Here is a 26,727-nt window from a genome sequence, read left to right as displayed (position 1 = left end):
GGCTCCCGGGGCGCGGCGGGGAGCCGGGGAGGGGGGCGGCGGTGGCGGGACCCCGCGCCGCTCCGCGGCGCTGCCCACCGCGCACCTTCCCCCGCCGCGCACCTTCCGCCCCCGCGCAGCTCCGCGGGGCCCCGCGCGGCTTTTCCACGGGGCGATCGCGCCCGCCGGCTCGCACCGAGCGAGAGTCTTTCCGGGAAGAGGCTACTAAGAGCTCAGCAGCGGGAGCGGCGGGGGGTGGGGGGTGGGGAATGGGGGGCGAGGGGAGGGAGGGGGCGGAATGAAAAAAAAGGCTGAAGAAACAGCGCGATTTTGGGACCAGGACCAAATCCTAACGTGTTACATAAAAGCCACGGGCGGTTCTTATCAGCAAGCCCGGCCTGAAGAGGAACAATCCCCAGGAGCGGCTCCAAAACAACCCTGTTAAAGGAACAATTGTGAAATGCCAACTTCCCACCAGAGTACGAACAGCAGGAGCCGGGCATGTCCTGTCTGTAACCGGGCTCTGACAACCAACAGCGAGAGAGGGGAGGGGGCGGGGGGGATCCTCTCTTGACAAGATTTATCAAGAAACATTTAACTGGGCTTTAATCATATTAGCAAGAGCCCAATTAGGGCTGAGAGCGAAGCGAGGCGGCCGCCGGGCTGGGGAGAGGAGGAGGAGCAACCGATGGAGTCACTCGAGGATAAAGTCCTTTTCATCAGGCTGCGCTCTCGGCAAGAAGAGGAGTGCGAATAATCAGTGCCCTTCACTAGGGGGACGGGGGAGGGAGCGGGCGGGGAATGTGTGTAAAGGATCATTAAGGCCAGGCAGAAGGGGGTTTTTGTTGTTGTTGTTGTTAATTATTACGGCTATTAAGGTGTTGTCTCGGGGCTCTCTCGGGTGCCGTTCTCGGGGGCGGAGCGGGGAAGCAGCGAAGGGGCCCGGAGGCACCTGCTGCACCGCGACGACCCGCGTCTCTGCGTGTGCGGATAGGGCTCTCCCTCCCGGGGCAGAGAGGGGCTCCGTCTCTCCCACCCGCCCCCCGCACCTCCCCGAGGCAGAATTTCATTAAAAGCCCTCTCCCGGGTCGCCTCTTCCCGCTGCATCCCGCCTCCCGGCGCGGCACCTCGGGGGGAGCGCGGCGCCCTCGACCACCGCCCCCGCTCCGCAGGGCGCGGGGGCCGCGCAGCCCCCGGCGGGCGCTGGCCCAGGACGGGGGCTTAGAGGGCAGCGGGTGCCTTCCCGGGGTTCAGACTTCCCGTGGGCAGCCCGCCCCGACCTTAGGGACTCGCCCGCTCCAGCTGTTGGGGGTGGGAGGGCGGACAGCAAAGTAATAGGAAAAAACTAAAGATGACAGGTGGGGGCACGGGAAGACGCTGGCGGTGAGCTCCCCCGCCCCCTCAGGCTGACCCACCTCGGGGACACGCCGGAGGCAGCGCGGCAGCGGCGCTGGGTACCGCGGGGAGGCAGGCGGCCGTGACCCTGCCCGCGGCTTTCGAGACATCGCCGGGAGCTGCCAGCAGCTGCCCCGGCTTCCTGACGCTCCCCGCGGCCCGGGGCGGGAGATAAGGCTGCTGGGCAACTACGCACCTTTCGCCCAAGGAGAGCCGGATCTTTGCACCGCGGGGCAGAGGATGGTCTTGTTTTATTTTTTTAACAGGGCAGGGCTGGGGGGTGTTTGCCATTCGCACCGATGCGCATCCCCTCTGTCGGGAGCGATGCCCCCCCTCCCCTTCCCCGGCCTCCCGGCGCGGAGGGGCTCTCGGCCCCACTCCCGCCTCCTCGGGGTCGGGCGGCCCGGAGGGGAAGCGCTTCCATTCCCCACGCCACCCCCCCCCCCCCCCCCCCCCCATTCCGCCCCGTGCCCTTTTTGTGACCGTGCTCCCGCCGCACCTTCCCTGTCCCACGCTTACCTTTCCGGCCCGGCCGCCGAGGGGCTCGCCCCCCCCCGCTCCCGCCCCCCGCCCCGTCTCCGCCATCCCCGCCGAAGGGGTGTCACACGCCGCCGCGCCGGCAGAGCCCCGGCTCTCGCCTTGCGCGCACTCGGCTGGCGCTGGCAGCCCCGCCGGGTTCATCCGAGGACAGCGGCGGCTCCGCGCCGCGGCTCGTCTGGCTGCCAACGCCGCGGCGAGGCTGACGCTGCCGCGGCCGGGGGGTGACTCACGGCGGCCCGCGGCAGCCGCCGGTTAGCGGGTCCGACGGTCAAGCGGGGAGCGGGCACGTCGCGGCCGCTCCTCGACCCCCTTCCCGGGCACCGCCGCCCCTCTCACTCCCCTCCCTCCCCGCCCCCCCGCCTCCCCGGCCCCCGCTGCTCCTGCAAAGTGGAATAAACGCCCGGTTTCCCGGCAAATATTCACCCTGCCGGCACCGAAAGGGAGGCCGCCCCCCCTCCTTGCCCCCCGTGAGAGGCGGGCCGGGGTCCGGCCCCGCGGCCGGCGGCGCGCCCGGCGGCGCCCGCCCCCAACGTAAGTGACCGTCGGGGCCGGGAGGGGGTGGCCGTCCCTCGTGTCCCTGCCCCGGGGCATGCGGCCGGCGGGGCTGCCCCCACGCGCCGAGGGCGAAACGCGCGGGGCGGTTTGGGCGGGCGGGGATGGCCCGACCTCCGGCTGCTGCCCCCGGCTCGGCTCCGCCGGGCGCCCGGTGGGTCCCGGCGGCGTGCCCCGGCCGAAGGGCGCCTGCATTCATCCGGGCAGAGGCCAACACCACCGAGGAACGGCGGGGCGGGACGGGGCGGCAAAGACCTGGAAGGGAACCCGGACTCAGAGCGCCGGGGAGCACCGGCGTGGTGCGCCGTGGATGGCCTGGCTTGTTCAGGAAACACGCTGCAGGGTTTCAGCTGCATGTGGTTTCCATGGAGCCCTCGCGGCACGTCCCAGCTAGAACGTGCGGCAGATGTCTTCGTGGCGAGCGAGCAGCGGGCTTCCCGCTCCTGCTCCGAGGTGCCAGGTGGAGCCTTTTCAGATCATTTACACTGCGTAGCTCAGCACCGACAGGGCCTTTGAGAAGCGTGCTTCGTGCATGACACCCTTGTTCTGAAACAGATTTTTGAAGTAAGCTGTGGCGACATACATATTGCAGTCCACCCTGTTGATTGGATGCACAGTTTTAAAAGCAGTTGTTCCCTAAAATTAAGATATTATTGAAAGCTCCTTTATTAAGAAACTGAAGCCATGAAATTAATGGGAATGAGCGCTACGATGTCTGGATAGATGCTCAAATTTTGGGTGTAGGAAGAAGGCATGACTGGGCCTGTACTTAAAAATACTCCAAAACTATTTGTCAGAAATGTGCTAAAATGATAAGCCGTGGACTTGTGGACTGGGATTATGTTGTCAGTGCTTCAACCTTAAGTTCATTTTTAAGTCCAAATTTCAATCCTTTGAGAAAAGAGAGTAGGAGGAGGAAGAGACTATTATAATAGAAATGCTGACATTGCTAACTGTGGCGGTGTGAATTCACTACTATAATAAGACCTCAGCTAGCAGCCTAATTCCAAAGAGGTGATGTTATCCAGTAATAATATAATCAGTTTGTTGGCTGTAACATAGGAAACTGGGAATTGGTGTATTTTATTGCTATTTCTGGACAAAATTAAAAAAATAAAAATCTGTAAGATGCCAGGATCGAAGCAGGAGAGCTACCTTTGCTATTTAAAATAATAGATCAGAGTTCTTCGTGAACATTTTTCACTTCAATGAAGTTTTACAAAAGCATATTTAAAAAGGGACGGGTAGTGAGAATGCAAGCTTTCAAGCTAGGGATTGGAGGATGGAAAGGCCCAAGGGTGGAACATTGTTAAAAGTTTTCAGAGAGGTCCCGAAAGCACAATGTTCACTTTACAAAAGAGAAGTTTTCTCCTGGGTAATCACTGAATGAGTTTGCATTGATTTGCAGCTGCAAATTTAAAGGAAAACGGAAAGCAAAGAAATGAAAAAGATGAATGCCCTGTTGGTAACTTAGAATTATGCTGCAACCGTTAAGAAAATTGCATCAGATATATGAAAAATTGGAACTGACCGCTAAAGCTTTTGAGTTTATATATTCAGTGTTCTCCAGCTGTCACATCTTCCTTTTGGTAATTATTTTTAAGGAATAAACATTCTGAGAATTTTCTAGGCAGCTCTCTCTCAAATTAGAAATAACAGCATAAGTGAATTAACTTCTAAGGCGTACGCATCAGTGAAACCTTATCAGTGAAATCCTTTGTAGAAGGCTAGTCAGTGATGTTAGTAAGGTCAGAATTTCACCCCCTGTGAAGGTGGTATTGTTCCAGAAAATTACAAGGATAGAGACAGGCCATATTATTCCTCTAGTTCAGGTTTAGATTTTGCTGTTGCTCTTGGTAGTGTTCTGTATGTTTAACCTGATCCCAAATTCACTGAGATCAATGGGACTCTTTGGGTTGGGGTCATGAATTCTTTGAAGGATCAAGTCTTAAGTTTCTTCCTGTTGCTAGGAGGCCCAGCAGTATCAAGACCAAGACACGTGAAAATATCTGAAGACAATTAAAACAAAGTAATGAGTGTAGCCAAATCATAACTGTCCGTTCTAACAGAGCGCCTTGTAAATAACAGAATACTACAAGAATACTTGGGTGTGTCAGAGTGAACCCGTTCTGCAAATCCTATGGTATTCAGCTGCAGAAACTACACAGATTCTTGAAAAATTGTCAACAAAACCTGAAAGGACCCTATGGGGTTTTATTCAGATTTGTTGAAATTTCTTGAAAATCACGTTTTCTGAGTTATATACGAGCTCTGTTCTGCTTATAAATATATCACATGTTGTCCAATAACTCTTGAAAAGTAGGCTAAAACTACTGCAGTGACTACCTTGCTCATCTGATCTTCTTAAGGCAACATTAACCCTCTTTTTAGACTTGCCATTTAACAAAGCATTGTTATAAGTGTTACAACCATTTGTGAATGTGTGCAGTCTGGGCTGTGGAAAATCAGGGGCTGGCATTTGCTGTCAGGCTTACATCCAAAAACATACAAGCTAATTGCACTATACAACCACCAGCACTACAGAGTGACGAACTGGAAAAGGTATTTTGAGAAATGTGGATGGTTCCAGAGTTGCCCTTAAAAGCTTGAAGCTAGGAAATAGATGTGATATAATGCTGGTTGGTTATTTTAATATTGTGGAAGATAATACCAGCTTGTGATTACTGACTGGATGTGAAACAAAACTTTATGGCTATATGGACTGGGTGTAGCACGACAGCAATCATATAGGATGCTAGCGGAAGCACCACATATTAGTTGTGTAAAAAGTTTCAAACAATAATTCGTCACTGTTTCTCACAAGCACAAAAATGAGAGGGCACTGAAAAATTCATTGAGGAAGTTAATGTATGGGTACGAAATATGGTGATCTGGATGCCAGCTGCCACACAGGAAGTCCCCAAACCACTAATTGATGGAAATTTTAAGACCTTCTCAGCTAGGAATTGCTCCAAACAATGTGTTTTCACAATTTTTTGGTAAGTGTTCACTTCTGTCCACCACAGAGCGATTACATTAGCCCAGTATAGATATTTTTGCTTCCTTGGTGCATTGTTCTTGAAGTTTTACCACCTCTTTTATCATTAGTCATGGTTATTTAGCTTTTTAATTTTGATACAAAATGTCAGTTTTATTATTGAGAGATGGAGTATGGTAGCGCAGAGGTGTGTCCTTGTGCATAAAGGAGCAAAAGAAGGAAGTGAAAGAGAAAAAGGGAGAGGAGAGGGTGTCTGGAGAGCAGAGAAAGAAGACAGGAAATGTGAGCCTCGCAACAGAGTGACTGGTGATGGAACAGGACAGAAAGAGACTGGACAATTGGCCATACAGAAAGCAGTGTTTGGAGATTGTGGTTTGATTGAACTACCCTTTATTTAGCGTGCCCTGCATTTCTCAGTGGGAATGCAACTTGCAATCTATGTGCAACAGTGAAAGGTTGAAAAAGTAAGGGGAGAATGAAAAAGCAAAAGGCAATTTCCTCATTTGCTTCCCTTCTATTTCTAAAGTCTGCCTTGCCCACATATTGGGCAGGGTACACTTAGAGAGAATCTTGGAAAACACTAAGCTGGTGCTAGAACAAAGTGGGAAAGAAATTCCAGTAAGTTTAAAGATGATAAAAAATACCAGATCCCCCTCCTCCCCTCCAGAAGGTACTTAACGTCCAGCAAAGTCATCTACCCCTAAGCAAATGCCTGACAAGAGCATGGTATGTGTATCGACTCTGAAATCAGAGATCAGGGTGTATGTATGTAACTGCAACTCATACTTCTTCTTTCTGATAATATACTGACCTAGAACGTCCACATTGCCATATTTTTCTACTTGCTTTTTCACTCATTTTTTCTCCTTTGCTTTTGGGACAGAAAATCTCTCATGCAGTGTGGTCCAGGTTATATTAGATGTGTCATGCAGGGCAGTATCTTATTCCGTGCATGACTTACTCATGTTGCAAAAGCAGGGTGAGTAATGGGTGCTGGAATTTAGCTCTATATTGCCTTTTGCATCTGGGGTTTCTGTTATGGGTTCATGAAGTTCGCAGACTACCGCTAATAATTTTTCTATTTTCTACCTCCCATTCCTGCTTTTTTCCCATTTCTCCAGAGATTTTCTGTGGTCCTGGTGGACTTTGCAACTTTTCAAAATGATACAGAATTATATCAAAATGTTCCAAACAGTGTATAAACACACAGAATGTATTTGTGATGCAAAGAGAAAAAGACCAGGGTTTGACTGGGCATGCCCCATCATGGTTCCAGGACTGTGGGTCAGCATTGCACCTTTGCCAGCAGCAAGGTTTGCAGTGGCTGCAGGTCTTAGGGATGTACCGTGTTTGTGTAGACGAGAAGTAGTGCCGCACTATTCATGTTGCAAGTGCGATGCTTTAGATGGTACCCTGCAACATCACACTTGGGTCCCATAGAAGGAAAACTGCTTTCCATGTACCAGTGATGCTCTCAAGTACATGCCGTAGGACTCCAAGTACAAGGGCAAATTTGAGTTAAAAAGAAGCTCTCCAGTGCACTAAATTGCTGATGTAGCGCTCACAGTGAGAAATAGTCCTGGTCCAGATATAACTTTTGGGAGTACATGTAGGACACACAAAGAGGGTCTCAAAAAGATGCAAAACAAACAAACAAAAGTGTCCAAAATCACAAACAACTCATTATCTGATCTGGAAACAGAACTGAGGGGTTGTCTGTAGCTGCACTTTGTTCAAACTTTAATTGGGCTTGTGCTGTAACTTACTGCCAGTCCACACAGTTCATGTCAAGACTCTGGGCTGTGGGTTTTCTTACTGATGATTCTGCAGCCTCCCAGGGTTCCTGGGGCCTGGGGAGAGCTAGTGTACAAGGGTGTGTTTGTTCATGGATGTCTGTTCAGTGCAAAGAGATGGTGACAGAAGTTGCTGTTAGTTGTCGCTGTATGGGTAAAGGTTGGGGGTTGCTGTGCTCCGCTCCTTTCCAGTTCAAAGTCAAGCCATCTAGAAGAAACTAGGGAAAGAAGACACTAGCTGTGTTAATACAGCTAGTGTGTGGTCACAGAGAAGAGAGGGAGAGACAAGGAGGGAGGTAAGCATCTGAATCTGTACACAGGAATGGTAAGTCGTTGGGCCAAGCCCTGAGTTCAGACCTGGAGGGCACATGCAGTATAGATGTGCTGAGTCCAGCCTTGTGTCCTATTGACCAGATCACAGTCAGTTGTGAAAAAAGATCTGATGCTTTCCAGGATAAATTGGCCATTTGGTTTGTCTTTCTAACTAGTTGAAAAAGCTCAAACAATGCTCTTCTAGAATTTTTCTTTGTATTAAAATTGCCGTAGTCCTCTGTGTCTAAGTCTGCATTTGGATGTGAATCGTAGGACCTTGGGGATATATGTAGAGTTCAGTTAAATTTTGACACAGGAGCAACTGCATTATTTTCCTATTCATTTTCCTAATCTGTAAACAGGCTTTTGTGCAATACTCTTGGCACTGAAAGTCCGTTTGAAATTGAGTTGTGGAAGTGCAAGAGTTCATAACCCTTCTCTTGCAGCAGCTGTCAGTGCTGTCTGAATACCGAGTGCCTGCCTTAGGGAGGAGTGGTGAGGTCTTCCTTAACTACTCGGGCAGAGCCCTAGGAGAGAGCAGCATTGCTGCCAGCTACATGACAAAGGACAGTGCATACAACATCCTTCTCTTACCTCTGCCAGGATGAATTAATGAGACACTTTATTATCCACACACTTTCCTAAGGCTGAGCTTCAAACTCTTTAACCTGAGAATTGATTCAGGAGCATATATTTATTAGTGCTTTGCAGCTCACTAGGTTCCACTTTTGACAGCAAGAGAAGAGTTTTCCACTGCAAGCCTTTACTTTCTTGTTTATTTAATATGCATGAATCACTGACTTAATACGTTCATAGTTATTTAAAGAATGGTCTGGTAAATACTTTAGTTCATGTATGGATTGTAAAATATAATATAATATATTGTCTGGTCACTCACTTTCTATTAAGATTTCATTAATATGCTTTTCCTAAATAACAAACAGCTCCTGCAGAGCTTGAGCTTGTTAGACATGTGAGGACCATGTGGTGTAAGCAGTTATAAAAACACCAGTAGAAAACATTCCAGAGAATTATAAATCACTATAATGTTCAGCTCCAGTGGGTTGATGAATAGTATCTTTATTAACTTATTAACCACTTATCAAAATGATTTGTCTTGTACTTACACTTAATTTTATGTTCAATATAAATTTTATGTAAAGCCTGACTTTTTTTTTTTTGCCAGACATATTTATTTCTGAGTCAAAACTCAGTCTCTTTTGCAAAAAGGAGGAAAATCAAAGAGGCATAATAATCAGCCTAAACTCATCTAAAGCACTTTAAAAATAACCAGCCCACCTACTGCACTGGGAGATTATATAGTGCAGTGTACAGAAGCACAGTGTGGAGTAGCTAAGGAACTGTGCAATATGTAAGCTTTTCAAAATCTACTTGAGGCAGTGGCTCTCTTACCAGTACCAGATCTGCTCCTGCTAGGGCATCTGCCTCTCAGACCCCCACTTCCTTACAGCTTCGTGCCCAGGATGTTTAATTTTGCTTTCCATGAGAAGTGGCCCTGCACGGATTTTTGTTTCCGAATCAGTGGCTTAGAGTGGAGAGAGCTGTGGCAGAAGGTGGTCAAAAAGAGCGAGACAGCGTTGTTCAGTCTCTGGTGTGGTGGGCGGTGGTACACTGGCGTCGTCACTTGGCTGTTACGCAGATGGCCTGTGTAAACTTGAGTAAAATTCTAGCAGATAGGTCTGCAAAGGAATGTAGGCACACAGCTGCCCTGTGTGGGCCTTGCTAGGCTCCACAAAACCATGCCCAGCTGTCATCTCACTTTGTAAGTGTCTTGGCTATGGCAGGGAGCACATTACAAACTGCCTGCAGGTTTTGGTAGGGGTCTCGCGTAAGACCTTTCCTGGCCAGTCTTCTCAGCAGAGCCCTGTACAAAGCTGTTGGACTGTTTGGGCCTCTGCTCATACAGGTATACTGTTTCTTGATGCACCCTGTGATTATCATGGTGACATGTAAATACATGATGTATACATACACTAATTAAATTGAATTGGACTAATTTACAGAGACCATTTTTATCTTTTTCCCCGCTCTTCCCTCCATCAAACTTGCTCTCTTGTTATAAACCCCTGCTTGTCTGTTCTTCTAGCTGGCTTTTATCAGTGTTTTACCTTTAATTGGTACACATAGTTGGCCAGTTTACCTAATTTCCCAATAAACAGTCTATCAGTGAAAGAGCTTTTGGCATGCAAACAGCATACATTGCAACAGATGCTGTAGGAGGAAGAGTAGTGTGTATGTGTGTTACCACATTACGGCTTAGGTCAGGTGGTCACATCACTGTATCTGAGGGGAATTTTGCACCAAAATAAACTTTGAAGTTGACTAAAATGAAGGGGATTTTCCCATGATAGACCAAACACAATGTACTGTGCAGGGAGATGAGGAAATCCAGTCTCATGGTTTTCAGCATCACTGATTTTGAAATGGTTAATTTCCTGCCAGTAACTGCATCTTATTAATGTAATGCATATTGGCATTTCCTTTGCATATCTCTATTATGGAATGTGATGAAACAGCTTTTGTTTGTTCACACTTGTCTCTCTTTTAAAATTTGTATATCATCAGTAAATGTTATTTTTTCTGCAACAGCTTGCACTTTCTTCTCTATGCAGACAGAAGTCAAGTCATCCTATTGCTTCAGATTATCATTTTCAGCTTGATTAAAAAAGTAAATATGTAGACTTTTACTGCTCCCGACAACAAGAGTGTAACCAGTTTACATGCCAAGATTTGTTAATTTATCTGTCTATAGAAGTTGGTCGCTACAGGAATGGAGGAGTTTTCATAGACCTACAATATGATATTAGGCCCTTAATATAATTTCAAATGTGTTTTGTGGAGGTAGGAAAAAGCAGTTGATAGTGTGAGTCCAAGTTAACACATGGAACGGCCTTCATTTTTTCCAAAGGGAAGAAAGTTCTTCACAGTGTTTTGAAGAATTTTGGTGCCCTTTGGCAGCAAATATGTTCACAGGATGAGGGGTGACTAGACTGTCCACTTGCGATTATTTTAAGCATTTTATTTAGCTGAGAGCTGGAGTTCTCTAAATGGTTGGTAGGATTTGAAAAGGCCTCAGTGTGCATGGGGAGAGAGGAACCTGCTGAAGCCCTTTCAGGTTCTGAGCTGCAAACATGTAAGTACAGATAAGCATGCCCCACTGCCTGAAGGGGAATTTCAAAATAAGCTCTTTCAGAAGTTTTTCCACAGTTGGGATTTTAAACAATTTTTGTGTTAGGCTACAGCATAGAAAAGGATATGTGCTCGTACGGTGAGCTTCCTCAAGCAACAATGCAGAAAATCAGAGATATTTGGTTAATATTATAACTTGAAGTATAGTCAAGATTTCTGTAGTAACAGAAAAACTCTAGATTTAGAGAAGAGGTAATAAATAATCCTGTTGTGGCACAGGGAAATTAGCTACTGCATTTTTTTTTCTACCAGCATTTCTTTCCTACTAACGAAATAATGTTTAGGAGTGACCTGTTGTATTTTTTCCAGCATGCATTTTAAGGATGGCAGAGAGAAGGCCTTGCAGGGAGGTTGTTATGCAATTATTGCTGCCTATCTTCTTGCTTGCAAGCCTTAATTCCCTTTTGATTTTTTTGCGTTTTTGTTTAAATCCTTGAAAAGATGTCATTCTCTCACTGAATGTGTTTTTCCTCCTAAACACAAGCTGTACCTACATACACAGATGATATTATGTGATTATTTGAGTCAGCTGCTTGCAGTTCTCATGTGTTCTATCCCAGGCAACTTTAGAAAATTATTATCAAACCTCATAAGCTCAGACATAAAAGCTCCATGACTGGTCTTTGCCATGGAAATTGGAAGTTTTAACATGTAAGTGTATATGTAAAAGAAAAATCCCAGAGGTTATAGACACGTAGAATTTTGCAGGGTTGTTATAGACACAGTGACATCTGTTTTTTATTGCAGTTAATGATTCCTAATATTATGTGCCATTTTGTGTTATGTAACCATTTATTATTAATCTGCATCTCCTATTACAAATCAGTTTTCGATGCTTTTTCCCCCCAATTGTATCTTGAGGTAGTATGTGGGTATATATTTATGCCTACTAAAATCAGACTAAAGATGTTCTTCTATAATAAGAATTTTTGAAGCACTTGGAGATGGGTTCTGTGTTCTTCATGAAGTAACTATTGTCCTAATCATTACCAGGAATTGAACCTGGAACTACCAGCTAGAGGATACTTTGACAATTTGAGCTCAAAAAGTCTAAATCTTCTGGCTAACGGTTGTAGGAGAGTCATGCCTTTTGTGGCTCTGGCAGAAGTTACTAGCTGGAGAGGGAATTATGCTTGTGCAACTCAAAATTGTCAGTGAAATCCAAGGGAACTGGGGGTTTGCAGGGAATGCAAAATTGGGCTCTTCCAGGAGCTTCCCAGTAATCATGAAAGAGGGTTTTTGTGTGTGTGTGTGTGTGTGTGTGTGTGAGATGGGTAGTGAGAAATCCTAACATCTGACATCGTTCTGGCTAAGTGCATTCTTCAGTTTTCCATTAGTGGTGGTGGAGTCCATCAGTGAATCCTTTCAGGAGTAACCAGCTGGCATTTCCTAAACCCTTGTCTGTGTATCATGTAAAGATCAGTGTTACCACTCTAAAGAAAGACCTTGAAAAGTTAAATGCCATTGGAATTCAGTAATGTAGGCCACAGTGTAAACTGTGGTTAAGTTGAGCTGAGGCCTTCTTTAAAGAACCTGTAATTGATTAAACCCTGCCTCTAGCTAGATAAAAATGAGTTTGAAGTAGATTAATATAAAAACAGTTAAAAGCTTCCTCGTTGTTGTCAGTTTTCAAAATGAAACTTGTCAAGAGTTTGGCACAAAGAGCTCAAAGGCAGTTCTGATTCTAAACTGAGGAAAACAAACCCAAAGGAGCAAACAGCAGTATGGACCTTCTCATGTTTGGCTGATTTAAATGAGTTTTCTCAGTGAAGGCTGTGACTTTATGGCCTTCATTTTTACTTGCCAAGCCATTTTTCTCCAGACTACAATCCTTCATGAGTTGTGTCTCATAGCTTTGTCTAGCACAGAAATTTCTTCTGTACTGCTTGGCCTATCTTCTCATGGCCTTCATGAATCTTGTCTGACATTTACTGTGTGTAATTATTATGAGAACATAAACCAAGGGCAAAACTCAAAAGATAGTCTTGGATTCAGTAAGAAACTGTCTGAGAGAGAATTGAAATGGAGACAGCGCAGCCTAACAGCTAGAATGATGTCAGACTTTTTGCTGGAATTTGCTTCCATCTGTAACTTTGGATGGCACGTGACGTCTTTGTGCCACCCAAACAGTTTGACCTACTGCAGGCACGGCCACAGTTTGGTGGCAAGGTGGTGCAACTTTCTGTTATTGATTTGGACATAAATTCTGTGGTCCCAATGATGAGTGAAAAGTGAGACTTGGACAATCTCTAACAAATGCTACCAAAGTGTTTATCAAAAAACAATGTTGATTTTGCTTATTGCCATATTGGAAAGTCATTTTAGAACATGTTTGGGCTTTGACACCCTTTCTTAATATTTTTTCCCATATTCCTTTGTATATACAACTAGGTCACGTTAGTGACCACAGGCATGAGTCTCCATTCCATTGCACTGGTTTTATGCCAGAGTAACCCCACTGGTTTTCACAGTATAAAAGACTGATGAAATGTGGTGAAAAATTGATCCCATACATATTGCAATCTCTCAGTGACTTAGTATTTAGTGCTAAAACATTTTCAACCTTTAAAAACAACACTTCTATCAGTCATGTTACACGTTTAACGACTTGCCAGAACTGCAGCAAATGATGGGAAGTGAGCATGTTCTTAATATGGCAAAGCATGGAATATTTGATCCTTAATTTTGACAGTCCTGTAGAAGGGTTGGCTAGTGCTGTTGTAGATTGATCTCAGTGTTGAAACATGTACCTTTCCCCTCAGTCTTTATTTTAGGGTAAAATAGATGCAGGCTATTTGTTCCTTTAAATGGTAGCAGTTTGAAATCTGTGTTAGACTTGTAATGTTATGGACTACGAGATAAGTTAACAGAGACCTTGAGAAAGTAAACAAAGCACAGGTTAGATGCAGGATGTTTCATGGGTCTCTAGATTGTTCCAAGGCTACAAAAGTAAAATTTAAGTGTGGTGTTGTTTCAACAACATACATATTGTAAATATATGTTTCTGTTATTACATACATATATACATAGTCCCTCTAACTACTAACTAACCTACTGCTCTATTTACAATATGAGGGGACCATTGTGGTATCTTTGCATTTCTGAAGCTAATGAGCCTGCTCCTGTTAAAATTAGTTGCAAAGCTCCAGTTGATAGCAATAGGCACAGTCTCATCATTCTCGATGATCATAATCTAATACTCCTCACAACTAATTTAGGAAACCGAGACAGACTGTAGTCTCAAAGAACAAATCATTGAGAAGATACAGGTGTGTGAAAAGGTTGTAGGGGTCTGTTGTATCTGAGACTGTTACACCACAGATTTCCTGCATGACTTTTAGAGTAAATATGGTTCCCTTCTGAATCTGTAAACTGGAGATAGCAGCACATCCTTTCGCTAGTAGGAGTGATATACTCAGATAGTGATCTGTGGCACATTTTGTGGTTGGGAGAGATTTCTCATAAGACTCAGGCATAAACTTAGTCTGAAACAGTTGGGTAAATAGTGATAGTAGTTATTTAATTATTAGTTAATTAGTTCAGTTAATTAGTAACTGGTAGAGTAACAGCTGTTGCTCCTGCCTGCTGTGTAAGAGAGTTGTGACCCTTGGTCTCATGTGGTGCTCCTAATGGCACCACAGTAGAGCAGCAAAGTAATGGTGCAGCAAGTCAATTATTGCTGCTTTTCTTACACATCTATTCAAATTGCTGCAGATTATGGAGGTACTATGTATCAGGTCCCTTCCAACTTGAGATATTGTATGATTCTATAGGTGAAATGTGACAAGTGTGTATACGTTTAGGCTGTGGTGTATTAAGGCAATGAAATTTGGTTCAGCCTGTAACAAAAATGATTAAGTTAAATCACATTGTCTTGCGCTAATTAAGGGCTGAGGATGTACAAAGACTACATGGTTCAGCTGCCATGTGGTAACTTGTTAAGCCTTGGTAATTTGATCTGAGCTCATAGAAAGGTTTAGATAAGAAGTTGTGGTTGTTTCTTCTGGTATCAACATCTCTGATTACATGAAAACGAGTCTGTAAATATAAACATATCAAGATTTATACTAGTTAACAATATTCCTCCCTCCTTTTCTCCCTTCCACCTTTTACCAATTGAAACTGGCTGAAGAACAGATTTTCTGGTTCATGGGAAATCTTGTTTTCTTTAATTTTTTTTGTGTGGGGTTTTTTGTCCAAATTGATCTGGGAAATAAAAAGAAATTTTTCTGCCAACCAGAAATTTTGAGATAATTTCATTCTGGAAGCAATCAACATTTTATTTCTGAAATAAATGTGCTCCCTGGTTCCTGTGGCTTCTCAGTGAAAATAGCATTTGACAGGTGACTGACTATCAGCTCTGTAGAGCAGTTGTGGGGCTGAACGGGATCAGGGGTCCTTTGGCAGCCCTGCTCTGTGGGCTGCCTGGAAGCCTGTTGCAGGGCTTCCAAGCTCTCAGTTGGCACTTTCTGTTAGGTGACTGGGAAGCCTGGAAATTACTGGGATTTCCATGTTTTGTGTACCCTTAGTGGGAAGTCACTCCTTTTAGGGTCAGTGTTTCCAGGACTTCCAGGTAAGTAGTTGAAGCCATGGAAGTTTGGTATTTTCCCGCTTTGGGACACTCTGTTGAGCAGATCTACCTATTGGTTTCTCACTAAGCTCACTTTTATTTCAAGGGAGACATTTCACACCTTGTTCTCTAGCATCAGGGTGGCATTCTGTGCTATAGGATGCAGAAAGAAGGGCTTCCTGTCTGAATTTTTCATCTGTCTCCTCTCGCTGGAGATGTATCTACCTCGCTTTCAGCTAGCTAGCTGGGATATGGGTAGCAATCCAGCTGTGGAAGCGTGGAATTTAGTGTGGGCTAATTCCTGTATGCAGTTTACCCAGCTTCTTTGGGTGCGTCCTGCATGGCTGCTAGACCACAATGGAAACTACCCACGCAGCTTCAAACAGCTAATGAAGCGGCCTCGCACCCACCACACCCAGCGTCTGGAAGATTCTGGCCCATCTTGCAGAGTAACACTATGCGGAGTTACACCATCTGGCTTTGGCAAGTCTGCAGGCACAGGCACAGACAGTCTTTGAAACAAAAACAAAACCATGCATCCTCACCACTGTTTCTTCCCTTATTTACATGACTAAATGCTGCAATGCACACATGTGGGTAAGAGCAGGAAGAATGTACCCCGCCAGGGATCGCAAAGGAACTGTAGTGGCTGAGCACCCTGCAGGATCTGCTGCTTGAGCTGATCCGCAGCTTTTTCTAGCCACACCAAGGGTTTCACACATTTTAAGCAGAGTTGGCGCTTGCAGTGTGAAAGCTACCTAAGAGGTGTCAGATCTGGCCTTCAAAATTGAAGGAGTTTTATCAGGCATTTTTACAGGCAGATTGCAAATGCACCTATCCCTAAACCCTGAATATCCATACTTTTCACCAGAGGTGCAACTCTTTTCCTTGTCGCCTTCATACAGGAGTGATATGGATCTCCTGTGACTGACATGCAGGCACAGGAAAAATGGATTTCTTGCAATCTTGCTTGTGTTGCTACAACTATATTTCTCATGCAGAGGAACGGAGCACCTTCAACTCCTTTTATTTTCCCCCATGACTTGTGCTTCACAGATCTTGGTTTATGCATGTTTAGAGATGGCAGGAGATAGCAAATATTTTAGATGAAAGACGATAGAAGAAAGCAAGAACTGTTTTCAGTCTTCGTTGGCATACCAGGTCGTTTCTCCATTTCAAACACTTTTGCAGAAAGGCTTACTCTGGCAGTGTTAACAGAACATTAACATAACAGTTAACATAACCACAATATATCTGATCTTTCACGGTTTAAGTCATTTCTGCATGAATGCATTGTGTTCTCTTCTGCAAGTACCTGTGCCTGCGAACAGATTTGAGCCCATAAAGCTCTTTTGGCTCTTCAGTTCATCTTTGAAGATGTCTGCCAACCTTAGACTTCCACAGCAGGAATCTTGCATAAGACCACATGTGCAAGAAAATCATCCATGTAACATTTAAAATGTTTTTTACATATTTTTGTTTCTTCTGTTAGTTAAAAGGAAACACAGTTAGACTAGTTTCTTACCGAATGTGTTTTTTATGGTCTTCTCACAGCTTTGATGATCTTGTGGGAGCATGTAAACATAAATTATTGAAAGGAAATCCAAGCTACTCAAAGCTAAACACCTCAGTTATCTTGTCAAGGGGAAAAATGTATGTGAATGGATCAGTAGGATTAAATCACTGCAAGACGTCATAACCTTCTGTTGTAATTGCATATGGGGGACCTGATAATCTTAGTTCTTTCTGTCATAAGGGAGCAGAAAGATATTTTTACACATACATTTTATTACAAAATGAAACATGGCCCTCTAGGCACAAAGTGGAGCAAGAGAGTGTATGTAAACACATACGTACATATTCATGTATGCACACATATGTTCTTTTGGTACATGCATATTTCCTTCCAGATGCAGTTAGAGTCCTGGCTGCTGTGAGGGTTTGGCAGCTTTGTTGTGCAGTGTGGGTGTTTATCATTCTATTGTGATTGTTCATGTTGTGATGAGTTTCCTCTTGGGTGCAATTTTCAGGCACATGTTCCTGTCAACCAAGGTCAATGCTGAGCCAGAGAAGCAGTGCACAGGTGGTATGTCAGAGTTAGCCTCTTTTGGCTGCAGACAGTGGCATTTCTTAATTTAACTTATGATTAAACCATTGCCCTGATACAATACCAAAAATATTAGAGTATTTCTGTCTGGATTTCAGAGAAATGGTTCTTTAAATAAACAAGGGAAAAAATGAGTGAATGCGTAAAAATAGACTTTCAGGACCTGACCAAAAGCCTACCGAAGCTGATGGAAAGACTCCTTGATTTTCACTAGGCTCTGCTTCAAGCCCTTAATGCATGCTCTGGTGTCTGTATTCCCAGGTGGGAGTAGTTCTTCGTTTGGCAGGAGGTGGCTTCTTTATTCTCACGAGGTATAGTGCTGGTGGTGGTGGAGAAAGCTCAGGGTGATGGGTGAGTTCATGGCAAAGAATGGTTTTTTTTCCTGCTTGGGCAGCAACTGGATTCAAAACAAAAAAGCCATAAGGGGAGAAATGCATCAGGGTCATTACAACTGTCATTTGGCAGTTACTAACATGTATTCTTGAAAGAAATGGTTAACACAGTTTTGCTGTTTCTTGCCAAACAGCAAGGGCAAGCTGGCTATGTTTTGGAGCCAGAATTGGACTGCAGACTTTGGAAATCCTCTCTAGGATCAGCTGATCAAAAAATATGGGAAACTGAACATGATTAGCCCTCCTACATGAAGAAATCCATGCTTGTCTACTCACAAACACATACTGTGTTTCTGTCAAACTTCAGATGTGTAGTAGAGATTATGGAAAGTTACACCAGATTTTTGCCTGTCCTTGAATGACAGTAATAATCACCTATGATGAGGTAATAGTTTAAGATCAAGGATGTTGACATTAATTGACTTGGAAGAAATTTATTCAGCCATTTAGACTGTATAATGGTTTTGATTCCACTAGGAGTGGATAAAAGCCAGATTTCAGCCTTGTTGGTCAGATTTTTCCTGTTAGAGCAGCACCTCCTGTCCAGAGTAAAGGAGGAGTTGCTTATTCCTCCCAAGTCCTTGATGTTTCTCTGTTTTTCTTGTTTAGCCTGGAACAAACAAGCCAGAACTTGCCTCTCACTGTGTCAAAATTGCGAACATCCATGACCTGGGAGAAATTCAAGGCCTGAGAAGGGACACTGGTCCCAAGGGTCTATCACAACTTGGGATTCACTGTGACTCCAGTACTGCTGCTGTGCCATGGCTTCATCAGCCCTTTTAGAAGGGCTGGTAGTAAAGTAATTGTAGGTTCGAGTACAAAATCAGCAATAAAATCTGAAAAAGGGACAAACTCTGTCTGTGGTGGCACGAGTAATTCTGATGTTCCACTGAAGCCGGACAGAGAAGGATATATGAAAAGCAGGCTAGAATCTAACTCACTGTGTTTTCCCATGACTGCCTTGGTTCACTTGGGCAGTTTAACTGTGATTCTGAATCACTAGGTTAAGTAAACTAAATATTGCTTGAATGCTTGACTTCAGCAAGTTTAGTACAATCTAGTCCAGCCAATACTGTAAGTAACCTCCCTGGAAGCTTATAGAACAGTTTTCTTATTGCTCTGAGACTCTTGTTTTGTTGAGACTAAGTTGGTACTTTTTAACGTGCTTTTGAATTTGTTTGGAGCATTTGACTGTGCCAAGCCCTGCAGAAGTGGAGGAAATGTAATTCAGTAACTGTATTGTACAGAATTTCTTGTATGTGCTGTGAATGTTGGCACAGATGGAAACTGGATTAGGTGAACCATGCTGGTCTCTCAGAGTATTTTGTATGTTTCTTTCTTGCACACATAAAGAAAAATATCCTGAACTCATTTACTTGATTCTGGAATAAATCATTCTGGAACAAATCCACTTTAGTCAATGATGTTAAACTACTAAGCCATGCTACCGTTATGGCTTCATTTTATTACCTGCTTCTTGCAAACCATGAATAATACAGATAGCAGTAGGTACGTGATTTTAGTTTCAGATGCAGGATGTGTGATGAAATCCACTATAGGGTTTATGCACATATGCACTGAGCATATTTTTTAGCTACTGTACTTTGAAATCTGTGCCAGACATCTATGCAGCCAGACAGTAAACAAAGAAAACGATACCTTAGGCCAGGAACCTTCAACAGCACAAGGGGCTTACCTCAGAGACTGCAAACGGGAAGTGCAGCATGTGTTGAGTCACAAAGGTTAGTAGGCCAACCAAGAGCAGTGCTGTGCCTGTGCGCTACATGTATGGGAACTGAAGTCAGTAGGAGTTTTGCCACTGATTTCAAAAGGGGTAGGACTACCCAAAGTGTTCCTACAGCAGTTTAATTCCATTGGCATCAACGGAATTGCTTCAGACTTGGTCAAGGATGCAAAAGATTAATTCAACCTGCTGTAAAAGGAGGTTGTGACATTTTATATTTATTGCTTCATTCAAAAAACAGTTTCCTCCAACTATCAAATACTTCATGAACATTTTGCCTTAATCTATGTAAAAGTGCTCTTAAATTAAACCCACATTCTGATGCCGTTGAACACAGATTCCACTGCATGATAAAGTATTGTAATGGCAATGAATATTAACTGCAGACTCTTCCAGATCCCAAAATGGGACTTTAAATTACAAAGTTTTGATATGTGGCTTACGTGTTCCTGGAAATTCTGTGAAATTAATCAAAAGATTGAAGAAAACACTGTTTGGTGTTTTTTTCTTTTTTTTCCCAAAGCCAAATGTAAAGTTAAAAGCTAAGCTTGAAACAATCTGGTCTGGCTGCACAATTTATTGTAAACTTCAAGGAGGCTTGAAGAACTATTTCACATTCCTCAGTTGCAAGTGAATATAGCAATAAGAATAACAATTATTCTGGAAATGGGAAATCAAGCACAAAATGTATTCATAGAAAACAAGGCTGCTGAAGTATGATAATACTTCTGATTTTTTTTTTGTGTGTGGAGATTTTATATTTAGTTAATTTTCAGCTGATTAATTTATTTTTGATCCACCTGTAATAATGATTATTATGACATTAGTAGAGTAACGTAGCTAATGTAGCTAATGATGCTGTCTTCAGAACTGTCAAAATCACGTTGTGATACCTGATGGGAGATGTAGTTTCGGATCTTTTCACCCCATCATAATGAAAAACACTCATAGTGTCAAAAGTTGTTTTCCATATGTGCCAAACAATACAATGGAGAAATCTGGAGAGTGTTTAAAGCTCTTGGCTTCTTTCTTTGGAATAGCTGTACACTGGCTCTACTGAAGCAGGAAAACTGATGTTCATAAGGAGGTAGAGGAGAGTATGAGTAGCAGAAGGTGCTGAACTGTGGAGCAGTCAGATAGGAGGAGAACTACAAAATGGGGTTTCTCCCAGTGGATGATGTCCATAGTCCAGGGGGTTCAATCTCTGAACATCAACCAATATCTAAGGAGACTGACAGGAGGACTGATGAAGGGTTTGTGCCAGTGATATGCTGTCTGAGAAAACAAAAATTATTACAAAGAATTGGTCCTTGGATTTCAGTGGCAGTTTTGCAGAAAGAAAGTTCAGACCTGTAGCTGATTAATTTAAATATATTAGTCATACTGATATTGTCCTATCTTCTTCTCTTTTCTCCCTGTATAATATCATTGCCTGAAAAATAAAAAAATTAATAATCATGGTTCTATCTGCCTGCTTTACTGGATGAGAGTGTGCTGCAGTTGAAATACTGGTGCAGTACTCTGTCCAGAGAAACCAACTCTACAATCTAATCTTGAACTGCCAACTGTAATATAGAAAAGGAAAAGGATTTTTCTTTACAGTGTTCCCCCCGCATGAAAGGGATTTTCTGAAGAGAGTTTTGTGTTTGAGATTCTGTATTTTCCTCAGGGTTCATCCAAGGGGTCACACATCCACAACCTTCAGCAGTAAATGGCTGGATGAGACCTATTACATCCAAGAATTGGGTTTTGTCAGAAATGTAGAAGATCATAACTTGTTCAGGACCAGAGAGGTGGCTAACCCTCCCAAGTTTTTGTCAGCTGCATGGGGGCAACTGACCCTGATTATGTGAAGAAGAGACTTTTGCCTCAAGGGCTGGATTTGTTCCCTCCCCTACAAGCAAACGGTCAAAATTCTTTTGCCAGATTGAGAGCAAAGTTAGTCCTGAATCTGAAGCTTTCCTGCACTTTATGTACACCTGGTTACATGGTGGTCATATGTGTGGGTTGTAAAAGGATGAAAAAGGTTCTTTAACCAAAGTACAAATACCAGAAAATGAAGGGCTCATTGACTCTTTACAGGAGGCCTATTTAGCTAATACTAACAAAGCTTTTTTCCTATTTTAACTAAAATGGGTTCAAGTTTGTTTTAGCCGCTTTTGTTATAATTCACTCTGGCTCTTTTTCAACCCTTGCCCTTTGCCTTTGTGATCTCTGTTTTCCTTCCATCTGTAGTTTCCTTTCCTACGTTTCTCTCAAGCAGATTCCTTCCATCCACTACAAGAATGGGTACTCAAATCAATTGTTGATTGAAACCCTGGCTCCCTGGGTGTTTCCCTCCACTGCCTTTAGTAGTGTCAGGATTCAGGATACATTTGTTTTTCTTTCTTGCCATTACACAAATACTGCTCCCCAGTAGGACTTTGAAGTTCGTATTGTATTCATTAATAAGATTTTAAATCTTTTCAAGACAGTCCCTCCTAGCCCTTCTCCACCAGCAGGATGTGTAGCCCATTGCATATGAATTGGTTCCGGGAGTGAGGCCAGGAAGCATGGGAGTGGGGCTGGGCCAGGAAGCAGGAATAGCTGCTTCCCTAAGCATAGGAGAAGGGATTTCTGGGTCCTAGCTTGTGAGGGTTGAGGAGGGGAGAAGCGTGGCCATCTGCACTGAGGATGGGTGGATCAGCTTCTCAAAGAGTTGCCAGCAGTAATGGGGAGTGGGGTCTGCTAGGACCCTAGGAGGTTCACAATTTGTGAACCAGCTGTGATTTCAGAAGCCAGTTTGACCGAACCGGGACGAACTGTCTCCAGGACAGTTTTGGCTACCCACAACCTCTGTTGGCTTAGTCCTGTGTTTCTGATGCCAATGCATTGCCTAATGATGTCAGCGGGTGTTTTGGGTTTGCAAGGAATGCAGGAATGGGATCTCTGAAAAACAGAATCTGTATGTGGAAATGTCCTAAAACAGAAAGATGTTTTGCAGAAACTTGCATTAAACATTTTAGCAAGAAAACTGAGCTTCTGCCAGTCCCTTGGCTATTGTTTTTATGAATTCTCCTTGCAGGTATACTACATTCTTCCAGCCTGTCTTCAGCTGCTTTTGTGAAATGCTTCTGAGGGGAAATAACTCAGGAGAATCTTTCTGACCAAGACAGCATTCGCCAATTGCCTGGATACCATTGAAGTTTGTGAGACTTCTGAAGCTGAAGACTTTTCTGAATTATGCCATGTCAGATCAGCATAGCTATTCCAGTGGATCTTTTGTGGAGATGATGATATCTCTCAAGTGTTAAAGATTTCAGCTTTACTTGATTTTTTGTTCTGGAATTTAACAGCATGCTATTTTGTCTATGCAGGCCTTTGCTAGGCTTGATGCTTTCATCAGTTGAGTGGAGTGGAGTCACCAAACTTATTTCTTCCAAGGGTATTTCCTGGCATAGCCAATAGTACTGCTGCCTTTAACATATATTCTCATTCTTGTAAATTCTTTTGGAGTCGTTTTCCTTTCTTTTTTTCCTGTTTTTACTCAGTGGTGTGCAAGGTCTGAGACAGAAGTTGGGTTCTTTGTAGTAGATGTGTCACACATTGTATGAAGCAATGCCTTTGCCAGTGGGTCTGTAATGGGATTTTTGGTGAGGCTTACAATCCACAAGTGCTTTCTACGCCCTCGTGCAAAGAACTGATTATAGTTTGATCCAGACGATAAGTATTTACATTTCTAATGCAATGCTCTAAGTATTCAGAGATTCCTTACTTATTTAATGCCTGATGTGCTTGATAAAGTCACCAGGTTCATCAGTTATAAGCATCTCTAGGTAGCTTCAGGATGAAACCTTCTGAAACGTATCAGCTTGTTAGATGTTAGTTTTTATACACAAGATGTGCTGGATGCCAGAGAGTTCCTGCTGTAACGGTGTGTTGAATCAATTTCTATGTAGCCTTCAGCCACTGATGTGTCTTGGCTTTTGTCAGACTGTGACAACCCCAACTGTGTTTGGGTTTTCTTACCTTCTGACAGAGAAATGTCATTGGCCTTTTCTGACCTTGTCCTGTGGTCATACATGAGATTTTTGAAAGGTCTTTTGAAATTACTTGGCTTCTCCCTTGGTACGATAATATTGCAGAGTACTACTTCCTGGATTTTCCTGCTAGAACATAACAGTTTTTACAGTGGTAAAGTTTTAAATAGAGTTTGAAATACTTGGCATCAGGATAGAGGTTTTTGCATGCAATATATTAGTCAGTGTGACTTGTTAAACCCCTAAAAGAGAGTGGCTTGTGCAAGAAACTGCATATTCCCTAGTAAATCATAGAAGTGTAGGAATGGGAGGGAGCTCAGGCGACCAGTCCATCTCTCTGTTTTGTGGCCGAGCCAAGGACTATTTTTGACAGTGATTTGTCTAGCCTTTCCATAATGGACTCCAGTGATGAGGATTCCATGACCGGTCTCAGTGAGCTGTTCCAGTGTATGGCTGTTTTTGTTAGTTATTTTGTCCTCATAGCTAACAAATCTTTTGCCGCACGGTAAGCGGAACTATTCTTCTAACCTTGCTGGACATGAAGAACAGTTGATCACTGTCATATTTATAACAGCATCTCGCATATTTGAAGACTTATGTCTTCCCTCAGTCTCTTTTCTAGACTAAACAAACCCAAATCTTTCAGCTTTTCTTCCTAGATCGTATATTCCAACCTGGTTGTTTTTTTTTTTTTTCTCTTCTCTGAACTCTTCAGATTGTCTGCACAAATCTTGAAACATACAGTTCAAAACTGGAGTGTATTTTGAGATTTGAGATATCACTAGTGCCAAGAGGTGTGGACTAATTACCTCTCATAAAATGCCATATTTGCAAGAGAATCATGGTGCTAACTCAGTTTGCGCATGGTTGTATCTAAGATCTTTCTGTAGCTAACTTGCTTTTCTCTTCTTTGTAATTTTGCATTTGATATTTCTGCTGCAGTGCAGAACTTGTCTTTTTATTTCTTCTGACCAATTTCACAGCCAATGATTAACTGAGAACTCTTTGAACCTGTCCTGTGAAGGTTTTTCTACTCTTCAGAGCCGGATACCCTGCAAATTTGAAATGTGTCTTAATATTCTATCATTCTACTTCTAACTGGGCTTTAGTCAACCTTTTCAAAACAAAGCAATAACAATGCAGTTTTCATCCAAGAATCGTATAGTAATGTGTTTTGCAGAACTTTCTTCTACTGATTTACTGATGAAAGCGTTGGGGGCACATTGTGCAGCATTTGTCACAATCTCACTAAACTTGAGATCCTGTCTTCTGTTTCTCCCTTAATGTGTGGGCCATAAACATGGAACAAAATAGAATGGTCTGACATAATTTATTTTTTACCTCTGTTAGGAAGGTGGCCAGAATACTACCTGTGTCCCTGGCTCCCCCAGCCCTTCCCTAGAGCCAGTAGTCACTTCTGGTCAGTCTGTCTGGTCTGAGTCACACCTGACAGTTTTATTAGTGCTTATGAACAACATTGGGCAATGGCTGGATCACTAGCTGAAGCTTGGCAGTGTCTCTGTAATATCATGGATTTGGGCTTCTGGCAGGCAGGCAGCTAACACCCTAGGATGCTGGGTTGACAATGGATATCTCTGTTTATCTCAGAAAGAATTGTAATGGAAAAAAAATAATAATCTTGCCCTGATAGTCATAAACAAAGCAGACAAATAAAACAAGCAAACAAACAAAAAAACCCACAGCAATTTACCTAGTGTCTGGTCTCTTCGGTAACAGGTTTCCCAACACTGAAATGGTCCTCTTTGCTTCCCAGATTATTTAAGAGCAATAAACATACTCATCAGCTGACTTGTCCTCCAACCGCTTTGAGAAAGTTTTTAAAGGGCTGCTTTATTCTCCCCCTGCCCCCCCCCCCCCCCCCCCCCCCCCCCCCCCCCCATTCCTGGCAAATGCACAAATATCTAACTGAAGTCATATTACTTAAATAGAAACTAATAGAAGAGCTGATTGTACAAGTAGTTCAGGATCTGGTCACAAATATGCACTGTGCTGGTCCTCCTGGGGTGAAATTCACCTTGGACAGAGACAAGAATTGCACCTTGTTTGCTCAAAAAAGGTAACTATCCTCCTTAGTCAATCCTGCTATAGAGTGAAATGGGAAGGCAGAAGAGGGATCTCGAGAGTGTTGGCCTGATAGCTTGGTGGCTATTTATAGCAAAAGAGCATAATCGTAAAATAAATAAAATGAAAATATTTTTGTTTTATATTAAGTTATCCTAAAGTGAATCATAGTCTTTGAACCAATAAATAATGGAGAAAAGTGTTTAAAATGGAAATAATATTAATGAAAACATGATTTTTTTTTTGCCTCTTCTGGAAGTGTGCTGTGCCAGTTCCAGTAATAAACATACTCCGTTTGAATCAGTGGAGATAAAAACCAGCCATATACTTGAGCTTAGGTGGTTCCTATGGGTTTATAGCTGTTTTATATCTTTTAAGCATTCAGGAAAATCCAGCCCACAGATTTTTAAACTATGATTCTGGCTACAGAGGCACAACACATTCTTTTCTGTTTTTAATAAGTCTCTTTGTGCAAAAAATCCTTCTAAAAAATTATACCAGCGGTGCTAACCATTGGGTAGCAGCTAGAGGCTGGGGGAAGAGGAGTTGCTTTGGCTGGACAGAGGCTAAGGGATTTGTACACCCACATTTCTATTGTTTTTAATAGGAATTTGGATTAAAAAAGCTTAGCCCTCATATGTATTCAGTCTCTATCAACTGGCAGTCTCTAACCATGCATTCCTATCTTGCTGGATCAAATCCTCCGCCGGCTGGTGCACCAGTCAGGGGAAAGCAGGTATGTCATTGTGCACATCCTCTGGTAAGACTCCTCCTTTGTGCACTTTGCTGCTTTTCACATCAAGGGCACCGACCATCTGCTGGCTGGAGCTTACAGCTAAAAGGAGTAACCTGTATCCCACCAGGAGTGCAGGGGTTACTTAATAATCATAGAATCGTTTAGGTTGGAAAAGACCTTTAAGATCATCAAGTCCAACTGTTAACCCAGCACTGCCAAGTCCACCAATAAACCATGTCCCTAAGCACCACATCTACACGTCTTTTAAATAATCTTAAGAAGTTTTATTATGTTATAA

The 26,727-nt window shown here is 43.4% G+C and overlaps 1 long non-coding RNA gene across 5 annotated transcripts in view; it reads left to right on the top strand.

Annotated features, from left to right (window-relative positions):
* The first annotated feature begins 2,272 nt into the window (after positions 1 to 2,272).
* Positions 2,273 to 26,727, top strand: part of LOC142062039 (uncharacterized) — a 143,244-nt gene continuing 118,789 nt past the window's right edge. For 4 of the 5 annotated variants that reach the window (XR_012662353.1, XR_012662354.1, XR_012662351.1 and 1 more), the window contains exon 1: positions 2,273 to 2,445. This is a non-coding gene — a long non-coding RNA (uncharacterized LOC142062039). Of the gene's footprint in view, positions 2,446 to 10,593; positions 10,724 to 26,727 lie in introns of those variants that run through there. The other variant, XR_012662352.1, reaches the window with a different exon arrangement.

Source organism: Phalacrocorax aristotelis, chromosome 9, assembly GCF_949628215.1.
Source record: "Phalacrocorax aristotelis chromosome 9, bGulAri2.1, whole genome shotgun sequence".
Taxonomy (NCBI): domain Eukaryota; kingdom Metazoa; phylum Chordata; class Aves; order Suliformes; family Phalacrocoracidae; genus Phalacrocorax; species Phalacrocorax aristotelis.
The sequence above is the reverse complement of the archived record's forward strand: the minus strand, read 5'-3'. Positions and strand labels throughout refer to the sequence as shown.